At 40.3% G+C, this 20,986-nt stretch overlaps 1 long non-coding RNA gene across 1 annotated transcript; it reads right to left on the bottom strand.

The window, feature by feature from the left end:
• Positions 1-453: 453 nt before the first annotated feature.
• Positions 454-20,044, bottom strand: LOC118944755. Its single transcript, XR_005040052.1, has 3 exons — positions 19,945-20,044; positions 3,085-3,169; positions 454-1,008 (listed from the first exon to the last, which is right to left on the bottom strand). It is a non-coding gene; the product is annotated as an uncharacterized LOC118944755 (long non-coding RNA).
• Positions 20,045-20,986: the final 942 nt, after the last annotated feature.

Here is a 20,986-nt window from a genome sequence, read left to right as displayed (position 1 = left end):
TGGGCCACCAGGCTCTGTCACAGCCAGCTGGAGGTCCGTGAGGTGACGCCTAGCGTCATCTGGGTTATGGAGGGTTTGGCCGGTAGGGAGATACTTGTTTCATTGTGCACTAGCGACTCCTGTGGCAGGCCGGGCGCAGTGCACGCTAAACAGGTGCACGGTGTTTTGTCAAACAACACCGTGCACACAGGTGCACAATTTGTCCAATGTGTTGGACAAAACACTGTGCACCTGTTCAGCGTGCACTGCGCCCGGCTTCCGGTTTGGATACGCGCTGTGTTAAGAAGCAGTGCGGCTTGTTTGGGTTGTGTTTTGGAGGACGCATGGCTTTCGACCTTTGTCTCTCCCGAGCCCATACGGGAGTAGTAGCAATGAGACAAGATAGTAACTACTAACAATTGAATACCATGAAATTGGGGAGAAAAGGGGGTAAAATTAAAAAATATATTTATTTATTTTTATAGCAGGAATGATGGGGAGGGAGAGAATAATAGAAGATTTGGAAAAGATTTAGGCTGGGAAAAGATTAGAAACCCATATCTGTCTTATCACAGTTCCTCCACACTGGGGAGTTGAATAAAGCAGCTGTCAAATTTTTAAAACATACAAAAGCAGTAATCCTACAGTAAACAGAATGTCAGGTTTTAAAACAGAAAAAGAGGGGGGGGGGAATAAGAAAAACACAGCAAAGAATCTATCAGCTGCGACACAGCCTGCTAGTGGAGAGAGAACTCTCTGGGAGGAAGAGACTGTTGAGGTCTGGGCCTGACTGCCAACACTGGCAGGAGCATGGGGGCCTCATTGGGAGTGGGCGAAAGTGAGAGGCAACGAAGACGCTGACAAAGCCTCTTGGAAGCATCACATTTGGAGAGTTGTGGTGTGACATCTTGAGAGGCAGAAGGGGACATGGCCAGGGAAGGAGTGGGTTTACATGTACCGCAGACCGGAGATTAGGCCGGAGTTAACCCCCCACTGGGGCCTACAAATAGCTGGTGTCTGCGTCTTCTGCTGGAAGTGAACAAACATTTGTTATTTCTGTGACACATTTCTGGTTGGTTTGAAAGTTTCACACTTAGAATTTTTATATGACACTCACAATATATATCAGTCAAAAGTATACCATATATACCAGTCAACAGTTTGGAAACACGTACTCATTCCAGGGTTTTCTTTTTTTTGTACTATTTTCTACATTGCATTAGTGAAGACATAAAAACTATTAAATAACACATATGGAATCATGTAGTAACCAAAAAAGTGTTAAACAAATAAAAATAGGTTATATTTTAGATTCTTCAAAGTAGCCACCCTTTGACTTGATGACAGCTATCCACACTATTGTCATTCTCTCATCCAGATTCATGTAGTGCATTTCAGGTGTGCCTTGTAAAAAGTTAATTTGTGGAATTTCTTTCCTTCTGAATGTGAAAAGATTTGCTTGGGTCAAGAAAAACTAGCAATGGACATTAGACCGGTGGAAATGTGTCCTTTGGTCTGGAGTCCAAATTGGAGATTTTGGGTTCCAACCGCTGTGTCTCTGTGAGAAGCAGGGTAGGTGAACGGATGATCTCTGCATGTGTGTTTCCCACTGTGAAGCATGGAGGAGGAGGTGTGATAGTGTGGGTGTGCTTAGCTGGTGACACTGTCAGTGATTTATTTAGAATTCAAGGCACCACCATGGCTACCACAGCACTCTGCAGTGATACACAATCATATTTGGTTTGCGCTTAGTAGGACTATCATTAGTTTTAAACAGGACAATGACCGAAAACACACCTCCAGACTGTGTGAGGGCTATTTGGCCAAGGAGAGTGATGGTTCATGTGCAAGGTATGTGATTAATGTGAGAATAGTTATAGTGTGTATCCACGATTAATGTCCCTTTTTCTCTCTCTCTTTTCCCCACCCCCTCTGCATATTTGTAACAAGCCATCATATCTTGTCAGTCCACTAGGGAACTTTGTCTCATGTAAGTGTGTATCTGTATTCTGTGTTATTTTTTAGTTAGTTAAAAAAAATATTAAACCGATTTGTGTAGTACTGAATAAGGCTCAAGGTTGGGGTTCTTGCAGATCCAAGAAGGTTGTGACCATTCAGATTATGAGACTGATATGAGGTAATGATTAATATGTGACTGTTATCGATATATAACTTATATCTTACTAGAGTTTCATTTGGGAGATGGTAACTCATTAAACAACTTCTTTCGTGGTGCCCCAAATCCTAATGAGTTAATTGTAACATGATTTATTTAAATTGGGTAACAATTAAACATAGTTAGTGGGTTAAATAAATAACAGTCATCAGATTAATGAAAGTCAAGTCACAATAACAGATATATATATATACACACACTGTATATGCCCCAATAATTTAATGAATAATACTGTCCAATAATTTATACTTATTCAATCATGAATAACATTGTCAGGTCATTGTTGTCAGGTTGTTATTCATTCCCATAATTAATTTCAACATCGAAAATGGTTAACTGGAAATATATATATATCCAAAGTGTCAACCAAGTCCTAATCAGGCAATCCACTGGCTTAAACAAACCATGAAGACAGAAACACTTCCAAAGGCTGAAAAAGGAGTGTAACATTTAAATTGCTCTTGGGATCAAATCTGCTGTGTGGACTCAACCACCATCTCTGTATTAAGAAAAAAAGCACACTCCATTCTTCCACTCCTTCTTTTATATCTTGCTGACCAGCAAGCCCACTAATCAAGCTTGGCGTTCCAAAGGCATGAGCAGAACTGTTGAACTGTTTAGTCCCCGTACGCATGCAGAATATTAAGATCCGGTCAGAGGCAGTAACCTCTAGCCTACGCAGTTCTCTAAATATGCACTTCACCAGACAAACTGAGTAGAGAAATCTCCCACAATCAAATCATTCTAAAAACGTTTTGTGCTGCAGAAATGCAAGACACATACATAAAAACAGGAATGTGCTCTGGCTTTGAACACACCCTGCAGGATGAATCCTCTAGCTAGTTGTATACAGTATTTCTGAACAGGTCATTTATATATGCATATTCAGCTCTGTTTTTGATACCCCGCCTCCACCGTTGGCCGCCTACTTGAAACAATGCAGTTCTGCTTGGAATGCATCCCACACAGGCCCTCCTTCAGGTCCTTCAGGGCATCATCAGCGGAGGTTGATGTCTGATGAGGAATGAGAGAGGGGTAGAAAGAATGAGAGCGAGAGAGAAAGAGAGAGAGAGACTACCCACAGAAATGTTGGCAGATCCTGATGGAGTCAATATTTTCATCAGTCTTTTGATTTGACAAACTAGTTCCAGGGCTCTAGTTCTGAAGCCCACACCACCCCTCCAACCCCTGATCACTATGGAACTTGTATGACCTGACTAGACTGAGATGAATCCATTTACTGTACCTAGTCCCACTCTCTGTTAATGTCCCAGCCTAATATATACATTTACAGCATCATTACATTTTCTTGGTGTGTTCAATGTTCAATATGTTAAAAATACCTCAATTGTGTTTACTCCTCGTAACTCGCTGTGCTGTGACTCTGTGTCCTGTGACTGTGAGAAGTTGATTGGCCACCACTGAGTTTAAACTTAATTGCGTTATAAGTCATGCCTGGCACAGAGCTTTCATCCCCTCCTCGGGCTGGTGCACTTGGCTGGAACCCTGCTCCTTGAGTGCAGATCAGGGATTTGAAGAGTAGGACTGGATTTAGCCCTTTTGGTTCCTGAGAACCATCTGGCCAGATTTGAGGCACTTTCTCCCTCTCTTATGTTAATTTTAATACTCCTAACTCCCTCCACATCACAATCTTCCAACGCAAAATGTTTAATGGGCAGAGAGCTTCAGAGCTCATAAATTAATTGTGGCATGCTGAACTAATAAAGAGAGTCAATCTGTTTTGTAAATCCCGCTTGTGCTATTTTTAAATGAAAGGAGAACGACAGTGAAAGGAGAGAAAAAAAAGATTGCCTCCATTGCCGGAAGCTTCTCAGAAATGCTTTTTTTCTCCTCCAAGCTTATGGGGTATATCATATTAGATATGTCTCTTCCATACAGTGTTATTGTGCTGGGAGTCTTTTCCAGGCCCAAATCCCAGAAAAGCCTGTAATAATCTGTCAACTGAGGGAGATTCCCCCACAGACAAGGGGTCCTAATCCACCCAGATCAATAACACACTCAGGCTGACTTCTCAGCCCCATTCATGCCACTGTCCGCTCAGTGACAGCAGGCCCTTTGTATCTGGTGTCTCCCCTGCCATGGATCCAATTCCCCCGATCCCCCGCGGTCCCCCTGGGCCCTCTGGAGGTTAATGACTGGAATAATGGAGCCATATTAAGGTCAATATCTGACCTCCGGATCAGGCTCAATGAGAGCAACTGGAGAGCTAGCACACCAGGGCCAATAAAGCAGTGCTAGAACCTAATTGCCCCTTTATGGATACAGACAATCCAATTATCCTTCCTGGTTGATCAAACAGCCTGTCTACTGTTGGCTCCGCTTGTCAAAACAGAGGATATTCCACATCGTAAAGAGCTTCTGAATAGAAGGCTTAATTTTCATCTGCAAAGAGGGCCTGGTGCATTCCATATCGTTCTACTTATGAGAGTCACCGGACTGATACTATTGCATCAGGCTGAAACAAGAAACAAAGCAGGTGGAAGTGGCTGTGACAAGCCTGGGTCTTTATTTCCCCCAGCTCTGGAGCCCAGCCCTGGTGAAGCTCCGGTGAACTCTGGATGAAGAATGGCGACAGAGGCTGAGACGTCAGAGGGAGAGCTGGAGCTGCTTTGTTAGTGTGGCTTATGTGGCTGATGCTTCCTCATATAATAGGATCATCTAGTCAATAGTCAATCATCTGTAACAAGACTGGCTCATTGGTATTGGAGTCTCTAAGGTGGGTTCCTCTAGGGACCTAAAACCTTAAAATGGTTCCACTGAGGGTTAATGAGCAAGGGAGGTAAGAAGGCAGATACCACTAACCTTGTAATTGCTGTAACGGACACCTGTAAATTATACTGTAATTTGGGGGTATTATCAACAATAACATACTCTGAAATGTTTTACTGCAGCATTCTCTAAATGATGGTGCATTGTGGGAAAATGTTGCGGCCGGGGAAATAATTGCTGTATTTCAAATATCACTGTAATTCCACCCCACAGAATACAGTACCGTATCATATCTTTGGAGCAACAAAAAACATTTGACCACTAGTGGGGGCATGATATTGTTGTTTCTGGATCATTAACATATTTTGAGGCATGCTTTGTAAGAGGCTATATTTGTTGCACCCTTGAGTGAGAATGCTGAACTAATTAAATTCATATGTGGTTATAGTGCCCCATCAGTTAGTATAGGACACATATTGGAGTAGCAGCAAGTCTTAAACCTTAAATGGTTGAGCATTTTGCCATGTCCTTTTGGTCTGTTTTGCCCTGTAGTCGCTGCCAGTTTGGAAGCCTTTGTTAAAGCCTCTAGAAGTGCAAGTGATTTAAAGCACCAAATAGTCCTTAATGTACTGTAATGTGTAAACACTTTACCTAGCAGCCAACCTGCTTGCACCACTCCTTTGCAATTACAGTAAAATTGTACGGTATTATACTGTGTACCCCGGTAATTGATTTGATACTGTATTTATATTACAATAGGTGTGCTATAATATGAAATACACAATTTTACTTGCCACCGAGCTGCCTGTAAGCTACTGTCAAATTCACAGTAACCCCTTTACAGAGCATGACCTAATGTTCCTCTAACATTGTAATTACAGTTTATGAGAGAATACATTATGTATTTATGAACAGGCAGTGCATAAGTATGCTATTTCCACAGCAGATCATATAGGGCTTGGTACAGACAGCTGAGCTTAAAGGTATCCCAATATTTGAAGACTTGCCAAAACCTTGCCATCAGAGATTGTAGCAGAACTTTATGAGAAGTTGAAAGCTGACTGTTGACATAAATTGACCTTTATAAACCACTTGTTAGCAGCTCCCTCTTCTGTTAGGCCTGGGTAGACCCTCTCAGAATGAGAGCAAGACAAAGCCTACCATATGATTGTACATGTGAGAGCCTGTGATACTCCCGAGCATTACCCTACATCACTGCAGATGCATCAGCCCTCAGACCTCAGACTAGCTATATCATCTCAGTAATGATGTGTGAGTGGGAGGATTTTGTTTGAGTGCACTGTTTACGAGAGACAACCTGCCATCACAAACACTAACATGTTTCACAGGTCACTGGGGCTGTTCAGCACAATTAGCCATGAAGATAAAAATACACACAATAAAAGGAAAAAATTCACACAAAAAAAACACTCAGTGCCACAGCTGGTGCATTGGACTGACAGCGACAATTTCAGGAAGTTAACTTTTCATTTCGCTGACAGACCAAAACATTTTGAGTCTAGTTGGGGTTAAGGTCAATGGTACTTCTAGATAATAGAGTTTTGTTGCATTTAGTTTCATTTGTGGACAAAAAAACTAATTGAAATCAACAAACAAACCTCTTTACAGTAAGTGGTCCCTATATTGCTAAATCAACAATTTCAAAAGTGGGCTTTGGTTGCAAAGGGAGATGGTATAAATAAAATGTACTTTCACTTTATGATGTACTGAATCATTTTACTGATACATAGCAATAGTTACACTGAACAAAAATATAAACGCAACATATAAAATATTGTTTCATGAGCTGAAATAAAAAAAATCCCAGAAATGTTCCATCGCAAATTTTGTGCGGAAATATATTTACATCACTGTTAGTGAGCATTTCTCCTTTGCAAAGATAATCCATCCACCTGAGGTGTGGCACATTAAGAAGCAAATTAAACAGCATGATCATTACACAGGTAAACTTTGTGCTGGGGGCAATAAATGCAACTCTAAAATGTGCAGTTTTATCGCAAATAATGCCACAGATTACTCACGTTTTGAGGGAGCGTGCAATTGGCATACTGACTGCAGGAATGTCCACCAAAGCTGATCCCAGAGAATTGAATGTTCATTTCTCTACCATAAGCCGCCTCCAACGTTGTTTTAGAGAAATTGGCAGTACTTCCAAAAGGCCTCACAATCGCAGACCACGTGTAACCACACCAGTCCAGGACCTCTACATCTGGCTTCTTCACCTCCGAGATCATCTGAGACCAGCCACCCGGACAGCTGATGAAACTGTGGGTTCGCACATTCGAAGAATTTCTGCACAAACTGTCAGGAACTGTCTCAGGGAAGCTCATCTGTGAGCTCACCGTTCTCACCAGGGTCTTGACCAACTTTAGTGGGCAAATGCTGTCCTTCGATGGAGAAGTGTGCTCTGGAGAATTGTGAGTTTAACAGATTAATCCTGTTTTCAACTGTACCGGGCAGATGGCAGACAACGTGTATGGTGTTGTTTGGGCTAGCAGTTTGTTGATGTCAATGTTGTGAACAGAGTGCCCTATGGTGGCGGTCAGTGGTGTAAAGTACTTATTTAAAAATACCATAAAGTATTACTTAAGTAGTTTTTTGTGGTATCTGTACTTTACATTTATATTTTTAACAACTTTCACTTTACTACATTCCTAAAGAAAATTATGTTATTTTTGCTCCATACATTATCCCTGACACCCAAAAGTACTCGTTACATTTTGAATGCTTAGCAGGACAGAAAACGGTCCAATTCACACACTTATCAAGAGAACAATCCCTGTCATCCCTACTGCCTCTGATCTGATTGTCACGACTTCCGCCGAAGTTGGTTCCTCTCCTTGTTCGGCGGTCGGTGTCGACGGTCTTCTAGCCATCATTGATCCACTTTTAATTTTCCATTTGTTTTGTCTTCCCACACACCTGGTTTAAATTCTGTCATTACTTGTTGCGTATTTAACCCTCTGTTCCCCCCATGTCCTTGTCCGGAATTGTTTATTGTAAGTGCACATTATTGTCTGGTGTGCGACGGGTTTTGTACCCATTGTAGCGATTGTTTTGTTTACAGTGATTTTATTATTAAACTGAGCTGTTGTTACACAGTTTTTTTGCTCTCCTGCGTCTGACTTCTCTGCCACCAGTACGCATCCCGTACACTGGTAGGACTCACTAAACACAAATGCTTAATTTGCAAATTATGTCTGAGTGTTGGAATCTGCCCCTGGCTATTCATAAATTTAAAAAACAAGACAATTGTGCAGTCTGGCTTGCTTAATATAAGGCATTTTAAATGTCTTCTTACTTTCTTTACTTTTGATACTTTAAGTACATTTAAAACCAAATACTTTTACTCAAGTAGTATTTTACTGGTTGACTTTTACTTGAGTCATTTTCTATTAAGGTATTTTTACTTTTACTCAAGTATGACAATTGGGTAATTTTTCCACTACTGCCTGTAAGTTGCCATGGATAAAAGCTCCTGTAAGTTGCTCTGCTAAATGACTAAAATGTAGATGTTTGCAAATTATGAAATTTCATGACATCTTAACGCCTTGGGATGGTCTCACTCTTCAGTACATGCTAGAATGAAGTGAAACCAAACAACACAGGTCAAATTTACTTTGCGATATTGCCTCACTGACTTAGATAGGTCATGCACCACACAGAAGTTGAGCGTAGACCTGAATGATGACACAGTGACCTCTTTGATTCTCATTTAAACTAATGTACTGACCAGCTCCATTTAGTCCGACATGCTCAGGAGAAAACACATCTGTGGATCAACAAAAAGGTAGCAATTTCTCACAAAACAATACTGCAATTGTTGATAAAAGTAATGATTTTTTTCCTCTTAATTGTTGCCATTAAACTGTGCAAGGGCCCTATGTGATCAATCTGTACCCCACTGGGACCCCTCACCATGGGACACAGAGCCAACCTCAGCCTCATGACCAGGAAGTGCCGGCAAGCCCTGTGTTAGCCAATTGTCTTCAGACAGTAGTCCACGCAGAAGAAATTGGTAAGAGTGCATGCTAAAATCTATACATTGCAATTACTCAAAAACACTAGCCAACTGCCCAAAGTGAGGTCCATAAGATTAATAAATAAAATAAAATAACCAGATGTGGTTGTTAAGAAAATAATTGCAAATTTTCACAAATTAAATCCAGCAGACATTTGCCCTGACATTCAAAGCTGTGTAATGTGTTAAAGGGGAGAGAGGCTACATTTACGATAATATCTGAATTGCAGCAGATAAAATATACTGCTTATTCAGACGTGTTTTAATGCACAATGGTCACATTATCCTTCTTTTTTTGCTGTCGAGTAAATTAGGTTAACAAGAGTCTTTTTTTTGCATTGCAATCCTGTCTGTCATCCATCACACTGGCTGATCCCCACCTCTGTAACCACCAGACTGTGTGATTCTGGGTGTTAATTGTCTGCTCTAATTAAAAGATAATGGTTAGTATCCAATGGTGTCAATGAGCGCATGCAAGTGCACACCTTAATCAGGAGCTAATGACTGTGATTCACTGGGAGACATTAACAGCTATTTATAGCCCGCTCTATATATTCTGGGAGCTAACTGTCTATTAGTGAGCTAAACGTGTGCTTCTTCTGATAGCTGATACATATCTGCACATAAACTCACAAGGACACACACATTTGGCGAAATACAAATCACTCAAAACACTATACTTTGCTTTTTCATATACAACAGTTGCACTGCTTTCTGCTTCTTCTGAATTCAAATAAGAAGACAGACAAAAGGTAGTCCCTTGTACCAAATGCTCCCTTCATATGTGCAGCATTCATTCTTTATTTCAGGAGCCATTAGTTCTGCTATCCCAGTGTGCAAAAGTGTGAGCTGTCTGTTTCTTTGAAAGTGCTGTCTAATTGACTGTGCAGCATGCCACCTCCCACATGCTTGCCCTGCTTCACAGAGCTGCCAGTCATGGTAACCTGTTCACCAGTTCATACCAGCAGCACTGTCTGGCGGACTTCACTCCCCAACCAACTCCAATGAGGTTAAATATACACCTGTTATTTTTCCCAAACTTTGTCTTCCCTCCATTTCAATAAAATATGCAAATCAATAAACAACTTGCCCACCGGGAAATAAGAAAGAATTGTATTTAATATAATGCCCCACTGGGCACACACTGGTTGAATCAACATTGTTTCCATGTCATTTCAATGAAATTATGTTGAACCAATGTGGAAAAGATGTTGAATTGACACCTGTGCTCAGTGGGACAGCAACCCACTTCCTACAGTAGAAGGGGGGATGTTTCAGCAGAGGACTGAGCTACTTTGCTCTCAAAGTTTGGTAGGAGACATAATTTCCATGGCTAGGAGGGGAGGCCATTATCTGAAGGCCGCCTTTCCGTTTTTGACATTGTCAGTTGAACTTTGCCGGAGAACAGGAAATTGCTTGAAAATGTCACCTGTTCCTCAGCTCTGTGTCTCGAATCAAAAACTTGGACATTGGCCTGGCGCTATTTCAGACCTGTCAGGGACATCAAGACTCGCCAAAGCTTTCAATAAGCCATCACACCATTTCACCCAGAGGCTGCTTTGCTCTTTTCTGTTTCTTTGATAACTCTGTCAGTCAGTAAGACATATTTCATACACCTGTCCCTAAGGGATCACACAGGAGAAAGGGTCAGTGGAAACAACGTCTCGTTTCGAAGGAGGAAGTAGCATTATATTAATTATCTCAAGAGACAGGAGAGAGACTGACCTCAGGTTAATATCTGTACTAATGTTATTCTGAATGATGCGTATTGTTTATCTAAAGAGATTAACTGTACTGTATATGATATTGCAAAGCATATGGCAAGTTGGATTAACATGTCAACATGTCTATTTATAATTTGATTATCATTATTAATATCGCTGAAACTATAGCTTTTAAGTTACCGCTGTACAGAGCAGAGCAGATGGATGGGTATGCGTCACTGAATGAAATAATAACCTGGGGAAATTATACTCCATAATCTCCTGGAACATGATGCAGTTCAAGACCTTACAGGATTTTACTGCCAATAATAATTTTAAGAGGGAAGATACAACAGGATATGCAACCCAGTCTTGCTGAGAGAAAAATGGTATTGCATCAGCCATGTTAGAACATTCTTACAAGGCCATTAACTTCCACTGAGGCCACATTAAGTCAGCTGACAAATGATTTGGATTTAAACAAGAAATCAATGTTTCATTATGATCATTTCATAATTGAATTTATTTTCAATTACTTGTTATCTTATCTCTAATTATAAACTGGGTGGGTTGAGCCCTGAATACTGACTGGCTGAAAGCCATGGTATATGAGACCGTATACCACAGGTATGTTCTAATTACGTTTTTAAGCAGTTTATAATAGCACTAAGGCACCTCGGGGGTTTGCGGTATATGGCTAATATACCATGGCTAAGGGCTGTATTCAGGCACTCCGTGATGCGTTCTGCCTAAGAACAGTCGTTAGCCGTGGTACAGTGCATTCACACCCCTTGACTTTTTCCACATTTTCTTACGTGACAGCCTTATTCTAAAATGAGCAATCTGGAGCAGGTTTTCATCAAGGATCTCTCTGTACTTTGCTCCATTCATCTTTCCCTCGATCCTGACTAGTCTCCCAGTCCCTGCCGCTGAAAAACATCCCCACAGCATGATGCTGCCACCACCGTGCTTCACCATAGGGATGGTGCCAGGTCTCCTCCAGACGTGATGCTTGGCATTCAGGTCAAAGAGTTCAGTCTTGGTTTCATCAGAACAGAAAATCTTGTTTCTCATGGTCTGAGAGTCTTTAGGTGCCTTTTGGCAAACTCCAAGCTGGGGGTCATGTGCCTTTTACTGAGGAGTGGCTTCCATCTGGCCGTTCTACCATAAAGACCTGATTGGTGGAGTTGCTGCAGAGATGGTTGTCCTTCTGGAAGGTTTTCCCATCTCCACAGAGGAATTCTAGAGCTCTGTTAGAGTGACCATCAGGTTCTTGGTCAACTCCCTCCCCAAGGCCCTTTCCTCCGATTGCTCAATTTGGCCGTGCAGCCAGCTTTAGGAAGAGTCTTGGTGGTTCCAAACTTCTTCCATTTAAGAACGATGGAGGCCACTGTGTTCTTGGGGACCTTAAAATCTGCAGAAATGTTTGGTACCCTTCCCCAGATTTGTGCCTTGACACAATCCTGTCTCGGAGCTCTAAGAACAATTCCTTTGACCTCATGGCTAGGTTTTTGCTCTGACATGCACTGTCAACTTTGTGACCTTAAAGTAGACGCATGTGTCTTTCCAAATAATGTCCAATCAATTGAATTTACCAGAGTTGGACTCCAATCAAGTTGTGGAAACATCTCAAGGATGATCAATGGAAACAGGATGCACTTGAGCTTAATATCATGTCTCATAGCAAAGGATCTGAATGCTTATGTAAATAAGGTATTTCAGTTTTAAATTTTTTTAATACACTTGCAAAAATGTCTAAAAACTGGTTTTCACTTTGTCATTATGGGGAATGGTGTGCAGATTGCTGAGACATTTTTTATTCATCAATTTTAGAATAAGGCTGTAACATAACAAAATTTGGAAAAAGTCAATGGTATAAATTCTTTCAGAAGGTATTGTGTATTGGCCATTTACCAAACCCCGTCTTGCCTTCTTGTTTAAATGTAATGCATCTGAAAACAGTTTTTTTGTACTGAATATCTCAGATGCATATGTTAGTATTCATTCTGCAGGTGCATGAACCTGTGATTACCTTTCGTTAACTTATTTTGGAGTGCGTCTGCAATTTAACCCATCATTTCCTGGTGTCCGGGAGCATGAGCAGAAGAGTTGTTGAAAAATCGTATGCCTTGTCGAAAAAGAGACTAGTTACTGGGGTCGTCTCATGAAGAAGATGCAGAGAGATATTACAATAAAAAAAATGCCAAATACATCATGTCAATCTAAGGTGAGCTTGCATATTGTAGTAATGTCAGTCAGACCAAAGGTTGTATTGGAATGCAGAGCCTGGTGCCAATCGTAAGCCTGTTTGTATGTCCCGTCAATAAATGATCAAATCTAGGCAGAAACAGAGTACTCATTTGTCTTTATTTTAATGGTTAGTCACCCTTTGAAGTGGCCCAGGGTTTTTCAAGTCCCTCAGTCGAGTGATTTAATTTTTGTTTTAGCTGGGCTGAAGAGTGTTTGGTTACACTTTCTTTCCCTGGTGCCAATCGTTTTTGGTTACAGTACACGGAATATGTCAGAGTTGTAACCAGGTCATCAAGTAAACGAGCTGGCAGCCAAGTACAGCGACTGCCAGTCTCACCGAAATTAGGCGACATAATTAATTTTGCACTCATTAATAAATGGTCTTATCACAACCTTTATGTATCAAGATGAATGAGTAGAGTTAATGATGAAGACCTGTGAAACTGCATTTACTTCTACGATCTTTAATCAAGTCTCAAAGTTGTCATAGTTTTTAATTACTAGCAAACATGCATAGGCTTATTCATCACTGATTCATCACATCATAAAATATATTCAGACTTCAGAAAATATAATCTAATGGTAACACACCTGCTGTAAACACTAATTGAATTTGCATTAATCTTCATTTTAAGTTAGTGTGAATGACCCATTTGATTACCATACATTTTCACTGGCATATTAATAAAACAAATATTATGTATGAGTCTCCAGCATTTAACTGTGTTCCATTTGTGGTATTTCATAGTTTTGACCTTTTCACTATTATTCTACAATGTAGAAAATAGTAAAAATAAAGAAAAACTCTTGAATGAGTAGGTGTGTCCAGACTTTTGACTGGTACTGCACATTTTGTCAAACTTTTTAAATCTCAATTATCCCTTTTCACTTACCACGCACAGACAGGGTTTCACTTGTACTATATTGAGATCAATTACTAGACTAATTGTGGTGCAATTTAATTTTGTGCTACAGTATATCTTAGGGGCATTTTGAAACTGATCCGCTTGATTGAAAGCTGCAATGATAAGTTAGCATTCAAATTAATGTAGCGATATCAGCTTAAGAAAATGAAGGACAATTATGCAAATGGTCCTTAAGATGCTTTTTCTATGAAAATACTATTGTGAGGAGGCAATAATAGGGTATTTGTTACCAGATTGGATCAGTGTTGTTCACGTTAATCTTACCTGGCTTTTCTTAATGATATATTTTCTTTACTCAGCAAGGAGCCGAGTTAACTGTAAATTGCTGATAAAGGCCTACTGCAATGTAGTCAATTAAGGCTAAAGGTATGGGTGTGGTTGGAGGCGTGTCTAACCCACACCACAGATGCCATCTTGAATTAGACCGTAGTCCATTTGTTTCGAGAGCCGAGCATTGTTTGCTTCAAAGAGGGATTTCAGGACTCTTTTCTCCATTATTCAATACTGCTTTATTGGAAAATATACATTTAATCATTCAGTCTTCATCTTCCATTGTACCTTTACATTTTCAGTTGGATTATTGACTTTACATATGACAAAGCTTTGAGATTTCCTATTTGAAATGTCTTTTTTATTATATCTACAATTATATACAAAAGTATGTGGACAACCCTTCAAATTAGCGCATTTGGTTATTTCAGTCACACCCGTTGCTGACAGGTGTATAAAATCGAACACACAACCATGCATAGACAGACAAATATTGGCAGTAGAATGGATTTACTGAAGAGCTGTTTCTTTCAATGTGGAACCGTCATACGATGCCACCTTTCCAACAAGTCAGTTTGTAAAGTGTCTGTCCTTCTAGAGCTGCCCAGGTCAACTGTAAGTGCTGTTATTGTGAAGTGGAAACGTCAAGGAGCAACAACAGCTCAGCCGCGAAGTGGTAGGCCACACAAGCTCACAGAACGGCATCGCCGAGTGCTAAATCACATAACGCGTACAAATCGTCTGTCATTGGTTACAACACTCACTACCAAGTTCCAAACTGCCTCTTAAAGCAACGTCAGCACAAGAACTGCTCGTTGGGAGCTTAATGAAATAGGTCTCCATGGACGAGCAGCATCATACAAGCCTAAGATCACCATGCGCAATGCCAAGCATTGGCTGGAGTGGTGTAAAGCTCACCACCATCTGTCAGTCCAATGGATGAATCTGGGGAACACTACAGTTGGCACTATGCATTAGCGCAGGTAAAGTGCTAAGCCCCTTAGTTCCAGTAAAGGGAAATCTTAACTCTTCAGCATACAACGACATTCTAGATGATTCTATGCTTCCAACTTTGTGGCAACAGTTTGGGGAAGGCGCTTTCCTGTTTCAGCATGACAATAATTCTGTGTACAAAGCTAGGTCCATACAAAAATGGTTTGTCGAGATCGGTGTGGAAGAACTTGACTGGTCTACACAGAGCCCTGACCTCAACCCCATCGATCACCTTTGGGATGAATAGGAATGCCGACTGTGAGCCAGACCTAAATCGTCCAACATCAGTGCCCGACCTTGCTTCCATTCAGCTCTTGTGGCTGAATGGAAGCAAGTCCCTGCAGCAATGTTCCAACATCTAGTGGAAAGCCTTCCCAGAAGAGTGGAGGCTGTTATGCAGCAAAGGGGGGACCAACTTCATATTAATGCCCATGATTTTGGAATGAGATGTTCGACGAGCAGGTGTCCACATACTGTACACTACATGGCCAAAAGTAACACATTATTTTCATAGTTTCATCATTTAATTTTTTGTATTTTTTATTTCCACTACATGCTTTCATGGTAATGGGTGTTTCATAGTGAATAGGGTGCCATTTCAGACTCAGAGTGAATGGAGAGACCTGTTGATTGCAATAGGCTAGCAGTATTCAGTGTTAGGCTGAAGGTGAAGGAGGTTCTCATTTGCCATTCAGAAAGTAGCTTTTATCCCTTCTTTCAATTTAGTTAAGCGGGAACTAAATTTCTCCTAAATGACCTTTAGCGATGATGGAGGTGGTAATTGCAACATCAATAATAGATGTGGGTTCTTTTGTAATGGGCATTCAAGGATAATAGCCAGTTCAGAAGCACTACATGCTGTTTCAGGCAGAGAGGTCCAATGGTTCCTTAGTATATTGAGAGATCGTTGATAAAGTCCATGTGGACATTGTTTTATCATACATACACTGGCATAGGTGAATAAGGTCTTGGGAAGTGAAGGCTGGTGGAAGGAGCTATAGGAGGATGGGCTCATTGTAATGGCTGGGATGGAAAAAATGGAACGGAGTCAAACGTTTCCATATGTTGGAAACCATTCCATTAATTCCATTCCAGCCATTACAATGAGCCTGACCTCATATAGCTCCTCCCACCAGCCTCCACTGGTCTAGGGGTCAATATGAATAAGACTTACTGTATTTTCCACTGCCTAAAAAAATGACCAGAATAATTACAATGAATCTCCTTTAATTTCTTAAGGATCTGATAATAAGTAATGAGAAAGTGAATGTTGCTGTACTATAAATAATATCATCTGTTACTCTATAGGAGCAGAACAACATATTTGTACCTCAGCTCAGGGGCTTGATCTTGCAACCTTTCAGTTACTAGTCCAACACTCTAACCAATAGGCTACCTGTCACCCAACTAGGCTACCTGCCGCTATCAGATGTGTTAATTTCCCCCCATTCAAGGGAAAATTGCACCACTGTTTTCAATGTATTGTCACTTATGCCTTTACTTGTCATTTATTACTGTATTTTCATTGCTTTGGGAAATAGGTTTACACATTTATTAAGTTGATTCTTGAATATATCATTTTTTTCAGAACGTTGATATCAAAATTGCCCACTCAGCTGAACTGTATGTTCTGATGGAGAGAAAAGTGCAAAGTACATCAATTTTCCTATCCTTGTAAATTGGACATTAGGGTTTGTTATTGACTATTTTACCCAATATCAAGCATATTGTCACATAATTTACTTGGATGGTATTTTGAACTAGGGGTTTAGGATGGGAAATCTCATTGCCACAGCCATCACACTATAGGGTTTTGACAAGATTTTCCATATCAGATTTTTTATGATGACAAATGCATTCTAAAATGGTGCAGCCTTCTTCAATCAACATTTGTATAACAAATAACTATAGTATAGAGGTATTAAAAGTTCAAGACAGTGGTCTAAAGTACATAATAAAAAATACTTTAAAGGCCTACTTAAGTCGTTTTTGGGGGTATCTATACTTTACTATTTATTTTACTTCACTACATTCCTTTTTACTCCATACATAGTCCCTGACATCCAAAAGTACTCGTTCCATTTTGACAGGAAAACGGTCCAATTCACGCACTTATCAAGAGAACATCCCTGGTCAATCCCTACTGCCTCTGATCTGGCGGATTCACTAAACACAAATGCTTTGTTTGTAAACTATGTCTGAGTGTTGGAGTTTTCCCCTGGCTATTTGTCAATGGTTTGCTTAAAATACAGAATTTGAAATGATTTATACTTTCGATACTTAAGTATATTTTAGTAATTCCATTTAGTTTTTACACTTAAAATTGAAGTTGAAAGTTTGCATACACTTAGGTTGAATATATTAAAACTCGTTTTTCAACTACTCCACAAACTTCTTGTTAACAAACTATAGTTTTGGCAAGTCGGATAGGACCTCTACTTTGTGCATGACACAAATAATTTTCCAACAATTGTTTACAGACAGATTATTTCACTTATAATTCACTGTATCACAATTCCAGTGGGTCAGAAGTTTACATATACTAAGTTGACTGTGCCTTTAAACAGCTTGGAAAATTCCAGAAAATGATGTCATACTTCTTCTGATAAGCTAATTGGCATCATTTGAGTCAATTGGAGGTGTACCTGTGGACGTATTTCAAGGCCTACCTTCAAACTCAGTGCCTCTTTGCTTGACATCATGGGAAAATCAAAAGAAATCAGCCAAGACATCAGAAAAAATACCTCCACAAGTCTGGTTCATCCTTGGGAGCAATTTCCATCTCCTAGAGATGAATGTACTTTGGTAGAAAAGTGCAAATCAATCCCAGAACAACAGCAAAGGACCTTGTGAAGATGCTGGAGGAAACAGGTACAAAAGTATCTATATCCACAGTAAAACAAGTCCTATATCGACATAACCTGAAAGACCGCTCAGCAAGGAAGAAGCCACTGCTCTAAAACCACCATAAAAACCCAGACTACGGTTGGTAACTGCACATGGGGACAGAGATCACACTTTTCGAAGAATTGTCCTCTGGTCTGATGAAACAAAAATAGAACTGTTTGGCCATAATGGTCATCCTTATGTTTGGAGGAAAAAGGGGGAGGCTTGCAAGAAGAAGAACACCATCCCAACCGTGAAGCATGGGGGTGGCAGCATCCTGTTGTGGGGAAGATGAGGAAAAAATTGTGTGGATATATTGAAGCAACATCTCAAGACATCAGTCAGCAAGCTGACTGCTTGGTCGCAAATGGGTCTTCCAAATGGACAATGACCCCAAGCATACTTCCAAAGTTATGGCAAAATGGCTTAAGGGCAACAAAGTCCAGGTATTGGAGTGGCCATCACAAAGCCCTGACCTCAATCCCATAGAACATTTGTGGGCAGAACTGAAAAAGCGTGTGTGAGCAAGGTGGCCTACAAACCTGACTCAGTTACACCAGCTCTGTCAGGAGGAATGTGCCAAAATTCCCCCAACTTATTGTGGAAGGCTACCCGAAACGTTTGACCCACATGTAAGGCAATGCTACCAAATACTAATTGAGTGTGTTTGACTCGACATTTTGAACATTGAGATATTAAAGACATGATAGATTAGACGCATAGTATATTAAGGAGTAAAAGAGTCTGGGTCTCTGTAGAAAGACAGATAGCTGTGGAATGTGTTGGAATGTGTTGGGGGATGGGAGCAGAGCAACGTGTTGATACAGGAAAGACAGATGGACATCTGTGGATTAGATGAAGGAGGGGTTGAGGTCAGGAGGTGAGGACAATGTCACCTGAAGGGAGTAATACGGGTTTGGTAACTTGCTACTCTTTTCCTGTTTAACCATAAGAAGGATTGGAGAGAAGGAGGAGTGTCTTAAGTGGGATATATTTTTCTGGATGGGAGAAGTGTTGGGTTGTCTGAATTACAGCTGTAAAGAACCTTTCAGAAGAAATAAACTTGGTTAATTAAAGCTTCTCAAGTGTCCGTGGGTTATTTACTCTGAAAAATAAGATCTTAATAAGTGTATGTAAACTTCTGACCCACTGGGAATGTGATGAAAGAAATAAAAGCTGAAATATATCATTCTCTCTACTATTATTCTGACATTTCACATTCTTAAAAGTAGTGATCCTAACTGACCTAAGACAGGGAATTTTTACTATGAATAAATGTCAGGAATTGTGAAAAACTGAGTTTAAATGTATTTGGCTAAGGTGTATTCAAACTTCCGACTTCAACTGTAAGTATATTTACAACCAAATACTTTTATACTTTCACTCAAGTAGAATTTTACTGGGTGACTTTCACTTTTACTTGAGTCATATTCTATGAAGGTATCTTTACTTTTACTCAAGTATGACAATTGAGTACTTTTTACACCATTGGTTCAATACCGTTTTTGCTGTCTTTAATGCTCATGGATTTGGTTCAGTTCCAATGCAATTAAAATCATCCTGAATATTGACTTTGGATGGGGTTTCATCAAAGCAGGTAGACCCTCCTCATTGAAATCTGTTGGGAATTACATCTGCTTTACCTTCATGCTATTTTTTTTGCCTCTGGGGAGCCACCTGCACTGCTTCTAATGGAAATCTGCCATCCATTCTTGTTTTTTGGCCCTTTATTTCATTTTTTTTTAAAGTTTCCCAGCTATAAAGTTGCTAACATGCATCACAGTTCGCCAACTGATCTAGTTTGCAAACTGAGTATTTTGTCTTTGAGCTCACATTTCTTGACCTTTAAATGTTAATCCTCTAAAACAGGAAATGTGTTGTAGTGCTACATTCTCCAAAACCCGTGAGAAATGCCCACACAAAATCTACTGAACAAAAATATAAACTCAACATGTAACGTGTTGGTTACCAGAAATGTTTCATACTTACAAAGCTTATCTCTCAAATGTTTTTCACACATTTGTTTAAAAAATCCCTGTTGTTGAGCATTTTTTCTTTGCAAAGATACTCCATCCACCTGACAGGTGTGATATATCAAGAAGCTGATTAAACAGCATGATCATTATACAAGTGCACCTTGTGCTGGGGACAATAAAAGGCCACTAAAATGTGCAACTTTGTCACACAACACAATGCCACAGATGTCTCAAGTTTTGAGGGAGCGTGCACTTGGCATGCTGACAGAGCAGTTGCCAGATAATTTTATGTTAATTTATCTACCATAAGCCGCCTCAGCCTCATTTTAGAAAATGCCCAAACTGCCTCACAACCACAGACCACATGTAACCATGTAAGTCCAGGACCTGAAACTGAAGAATTTCTGCACAAACAGAACACAACTCGGGGAAGCTCATCAGTGTGCTTGTCTATCACGATCGTCGTATTGAGTAGACCAAAGTGCAGCGTGGTGTGAATGCATGATTTAATGAAAAGACAGAAAAAACACAAAGTACACTAAAACAAACAAACCAACCAACCAACCAACCAACCAAACAAACAAACCAACCAAGCAAGCCAAGCAAGCCTGCTAAAGAAACACTGTGCTAACAAGCAACATAACATAGACAATAACCCACAAACCACAATACAAAACAGGCTACCTAAATATGGTTCCCAATCAGAGACAACGACAAACACCTGCCACTGATTGAGAACCAAAACACATAGAAACAGACTAACAAGACATGCAACACTCATATCACACCCTGACCAAACAAAACATAGGAACAAACAACTCAAATAATGGTCAGTGTGACATTGTCGTCCTCACAAGGGTCTTGACCTGACTACAGTTCGGCGTTGTAACCACTGGAATGCTGGAGATGTGAGCTCTTCACGGATGAATCCCGGTTTCAACAGTACTGGGCCGATGGCAGACAGCATGTATGGCGTCCTGTGGGTGAGCGGTTGCTGACATCAACATTGTGAACTGGTCTGTAAAGATGGTGCCAGAGGGGGTGGCTGACGTTTT

Source organism: Oncorhynchus mykiss, chromosome 27 (assembly GCF_013265735.2).
Source record: "Oncorhynchus mykiss isolate Arlee chromosome 27, USDA_OmykA_1.1, whole genome shotgun sequence".
Taxonomy (NCBI): Eukaryota; Metazoa; Chordata; class Actinopteri; order Salmoniformes; family Salmonidae; genus Oncorhynchus; species Oncorhynchus mykiss.
This window is presented reverse-complemented; position numbering and strand designations above follow the sequence as displayed.